Consider the following 5,589-nt stretch of genomic DNA (forward strand, 5'->3'; position numbering starts at 1 on the left):
AGTCCTTGAAAATAACTATTCCTGTAGAAAACACTAGCTTTTGAAATACAGTTTATATGACCTTCTTGGTAAAAACACTAAAGCCAGCACTTTGTGTAACGGACGCAAACCAAACTGCAATAACGATCATTCAGATTAATGATAGCAGTTACACTTTTAGCAAATGGTTACCATTGGAAAGGGACAAACTGAAAATGTCACGTAAATTGGTTTTCTAGCAGACATTCTGTGTGCTTCGTTTGCTGCATATTTAAGTACACGATCATAAGTTGACCAACTGAAGTAAATTAAATAGATTTTCAGATCACATAAAAAGTACAATGCAAGGTTACATCAGTACATTTCTCCAAGCATAATAACACGCACAGTCATATTATTTTTGCCATTACCCAACTGAACTATTATGATTTGCGTTCAACCTCATCATTATTTCCAGATCTACAAATTGATTTAAGATCAGTTCACTGGCCCATGCAACATGGTAGAGACTATTATTAACCACAAAGCTAAATATATATGTCTACCGTGAACAGTGTTTTCATTGTTGTCAATTTATAGTCTAGGTTTTCATAATTAGTGCTGAAAGAAAGAGTTTTAAGCACTGACAATTTACATACGATGGAAATAGAAAGTAAGATCTGGAATAGTATCCCTCAAACCTGATAGATGTTTTCGGGATGGCATCTGGACTTTCAATCTGTGGCAACTCATCTGCTAAAATCTCTTCTGGGCTACGAGGATCCGTGACAATTGCTGGCTTCTGTTTTTCTTTAAGATTTAGCCCACTGATGATTGTATTCCACAGGCTGTTCTGAGACTTAGACCCTAAAATGGCAAAAGTTATAAATGCTGTAGATTTGAATAGACTTGACACACCTTTATAACATCAGCATTTTACCCCTTCAGCTACACTCTAACTATATGTGGTCACATGCCTGACTCAGCACAAAGTTTCACCTCCTTGCAAATGCAGCTGTACTTTTTCTGTACACAGTGGGAGAATTCATAAATACGTCATATGAGGGCTCAAGAAGAAAGGCAGAAAGCTTGTCATATGTTGCTCCTGTGAAGATCAATTTAAAGTGAGAATTTCAGATTGAATAACTATTACTAGTATCGGCACTGATACCGATACTAGTATTGGTATTGGTGCATCCCTAAAATATACATTGGCCAGCAAAGTATTTCTTCAACGTTTTGCCCAAGCATCTACAGCCATCATGTTTCCAAACAGTTGGCTCCAACTCGCTTAGCTCTGTTTCCCTGAACTTCCTGTCCAGTACAGTATTAAAAGGTTCAGAGCAGTTTACAGCAGCTGGCCATCTACTAGCCCAGAGAAGGGAAGGGGGAAATGGCTCCTCTGCCACCAATGCTCCCCAGCTTGTACCTGTGGGTCAGAACATATTGTACTTACTAATCAATCAGTTTTTCTTGCATTAATAAGGGCATATTCCCAAAGACATAAATACAGGTGTATAGACATACAGAGTAAAATACACCAATATTTACAGTGCCTGGGAGCCCCAGATGATGCATTCTTGTGTCCAAAGGATTGCAAGGGCACAATATGCTGTACATTGGTAGATGCAAATACTGGCTTGTAAAAAATTGGCACCTGCATTTACATGTGTATATCTGCATACAGTGTATTGTATTCATACAATCCTAGGGGCACAAAGACGCTGCAGCTGGGGCTACCTGGTATACAGGTATAATTTATGCTGTGAGCCCATGTATTTGCATCTGTGGAGATTAGTCCTAAGAAGAGTGAGATTTGGAAACAGACCACAAACAGGCTAGGATATTGGCTTTGCACTTGCCAGCCCTGAGCATCCAATGACTACAAGTCACAATATGATTTCTGGGATTTACTATGTAAAAAGGGAGCCACAAGATTAGCCCATTTCTCCTTTAGCCGGCCCTCTCACTCTCTCTGAACACCTTTCAAAAGAAGTCATGTAGGCCTCCACAACATTAGTGGGATGTTTGCTCACACAAATAGGTCTACACAACAATTTCAGCTTTAAACTGCCCATAACAAAATTGCTTTCTAACAGGAAAATGTTCCTTCCTTCTGAATCCCCAACAGTTCTTACTTGCAGAGCAACATGCTCTAGCTTTCCCAAGGTTTGTAAGAGTTCTGAGAGACATCAGTGAAGGTAACTGCAGACTCTGTCAAAAACAGCCCAGCAAGTGGAGTTACAAATCAGTAATGTGGATCCTTCATGCCAGTGTTATGTTGGGTAAGCTAGCTTTTTCATGGAAGTTGTCTATCCTCATCATTTCCACTGTGCTCTCTAAATTACATTGAATTTACCATCATTTATTACAATTTACACTCCAAATGGAAGTCACCTGTGCTTTAAGAAAACGCCTCTAAAAACCTTTGAGTGCTGGTGATAGAGATCTGCCTTAAGGTCCAGGATAGGCCATTAAGGTCTCAGGATGTCTATATTTTTCACTTCAAGTCAAATTTACCTAAAAATGACTTGTGCATCAGAAATGGCATGCAAAAACTCTTGCGTGCTAAAGGTAGTGACTGTATAATTAGATCAGTTTAAAAAAACAGTGACTAATCATAACAGGTACAGGACCTTATGGGGAAGGCTATAGCTTTTGGAAAACACTTAAGTGTTACTGTAATCTATACATTGCATATGTAAACCAATAGTTTTTCCAGCTTTATAACACTCTGGTTATGCATTTTTTATGAGCAAATCAAGTACAATTTTTACTTGACTTTCTCATAAAAAATTGTAGAACCAAAGTGCTCTAAGACTGAAAACTACTCTTGGTTTAAATATGCAATGTATAGATTACAGCAGCACTTTAGTATTTTCCAAAAGCTATAGCCTTCCCCAGCAGGTTCTATAACTCCTATCTCTTTATCTTTAGAGGGAACCTCAACTCTAGACCTGTTACAGTTTAAAGTTTCTATATTCTCTGTAGGGCATTCTCTGCAATCTAAACATTAAAGGGAAAACTGGTTATTGCATGGTTATTTCTAAAATACACACAGGCAGCTTTATGCATGGAAGAAATCCCACTGTTCATAGCCACTATAGCTACCAATATCACCATCAGCTTTCTGTAGCTGCCCACAATGTCCTACTGCCACAATGCTCAATTCCTCTTCACCTTTTACAGTATAGCACCAGTACAGAAAGGGTGCAAAATGTTGGAAAGATGATATTGCTTTAACAAGCTTTCCCTTCCCCACACCGATGAATCTTTTGAGTGATTTGTTAGACATTTTCACAATGTTCTTCACTGTTAACTTAACTTGGTGCCAGTATTTATTGCACCAGGCCCTCAGTTTTTATTTAAGCAGTTTTGATTTATGGTGTGTCTTCAAAGGGACTTTTTGCTCCTTTATCTTTTACCCAGACAGGAACAAATTTTATTTTGATTCTTTGAATTTTTCATGATTGTAGACGACTTCCAGAAAGAAAGTGGGACAACTCTAAACAGAGAGTAAAAATATAGAGTATATTCATACCAAACAGTGCCAAATAACTCTGTATTTCTCTAAAGATGAAACACCTATCAGGCCTCATGCAAGTGTAGTCCCTACCACCTTTAGTGGAGTGGCTACTAAAAATCTAGTGATTGCCAGAGCCGTAGTCAGTCTAGCTGAATTATAGTTGGCCTTTATCTGGTTAATTCCCGGTGTTTTAGCATTGATTGTACTTGCCTGAGTGGAGTGTGACTCTGCTACAGTGTGGGATAACCAATGGGGGACACTGTGAAAGTGTGTGTGAAGTCCACCAGCCAATCACTGGAACTCTAATGGGCAGTGTTGCTTGCTGGGACTGGGAATACAGGGAATTGCCATGTGCTCAGTCTGAAACCACCCATGGATTAGTCCAGGTTGGGGTGCTGTCCAGCCTGCCCCCAGGTTAGGTCTGGGGGTGGGAATACTTGAGTGAGGGCAATGCTTCGCTAGGTCTCAAGTCTGGAGGAGGCCTCTGCTATTGTTGGAGGAGGAGAACTAGGGAAACTGATGGCTACTGGAGGTGCCTGGAATAGAAAGGACCTCAGGAGCAAGTCTGGTGTCTCTTCTACTGAATATCTGTGCCAATTCCTATTCAAATGTGCTCCTAATGAATGTACACTAAATTTCTCAAAGGGACCGGTAAGTCTGGAGTCTGTGTCTATTTTACCCTGGATGTCTGGACCCCTAAACCGCCTCTCCCAGTGTGAATATGTTAATAAAGTCCTTCAGCATCATACTTCTGGCCTGGATATCAGCTCTCTTGGTCATTACACAAGCAATGATGATACTGCAGCTGGGTATTTCTGCGGCAAGAACCTGGGATTTTTGGGTCAGGAATCACAGGTGTGCCTGTACAGATGCGGCCGCTGTGTCCCTTCGAGTTAATAACAGACTGACATTGGTTGCATTGGTCTATGGCTGTCCGTACGTGGAACAATTACCTTTAGATCGGGAGAGATGATTGTCACCGGAAGCAGCGAGAGATTGCCACAGACAGATTAAAGGAGAACTATGAGATGAGTGATTTCCACTCACCTCATATTTCTAGCCGACCTGTGACAATGAGACTGTCACAGGTCGGCTCAGTAGATCGGGAGGTGAGCGAACACATAACGGGTTCGCTCACCTTTCGATCCTGTCACAGCTCTCTGCCGTGACAGGGGGAGGGGCTGGATTCCCCTCTCCCCGCTCCGATCTGCCAGCGCTGACTGTCGGAACGGATTGGGGAGGGGGCGGGTACAGCTGGCTCTGCCTCTAGATAGGCAGAGCCAGCTGTCACTTACGCAGTTGGGCGGATCTCCACATCGATGTCGGGATCCGCTCCGGCTGCGGCGTCTCAGTATACCGCGAGCCGTAGCTCACGGTATACTGAGGTTAGGGTAATGGGAGGACGCTAGTTTGTGTCCTCCCGTTACCCTAAGGAGAACTATGGGGAAAAACACTGACCCCATAGTTCTCCTTTAAGCCACTGGCAGCCTATCATTAACTTGAACAGACACAGCGGCTGCATCTGTACACACACCTGAGATTCCTGTTGAAAGAATTTGTAGGTTCCTGCAGCAGAAATCCCCAGCTGCCTGTGTGCATTCAGCATTATGCTATACTATACCAAAACTCATACTTTGGTAAATAATTAATTTTTACAATAGCTTACATCACATTATGGTACAATACCATGATCCATATTTGTGATTATTAAATTATGTAAATGCCCTTATTTTTACCGATTCTAAATAGTTTAATATGCCAATATCTGCTTCTGTTTCTTTACGATGACATTTTTAGTGCTCTAAGCTCTTCCATTACTTCAGGACTCGCAGTGCCACCATGTGGTATTTTTTTGCAATAATGCTATTAGAACTTGGAACCTTGGATATACACTATCTCTGATTATTAGTACAGTATAAACAGCAAAGACTATTTAAGCATCATCAACCTGTGTCTCTTTGCTTGTGATAGTTCTTGCTACACAAGCCGTGCATATCTAGTCACTGAAATCTATTTGTCTGTCTCCGGTTCCAGCTTTGTTCTGGATTACGCTTCATCCGTTGCCAGCCCTGACCTCAGCCTGTGCAAAATATACCCTTTGCCAG

This window comes from Nanorana parkeri, unplaced genomic scaffold, assembly GCF_000935625.1.
Source record: "Nanorana parkeri isolate BGI_ZX_2015 unplaced genomic scaffold, ASM93562v1 scaffold1281, whole genome shotgun sequence".
Lineage (NCBI taxonomy): Eukaryota > Metazoa > Chordata > Amphibia > Anura > Dicroglossidae > Nanorana > Nanorana parkeri.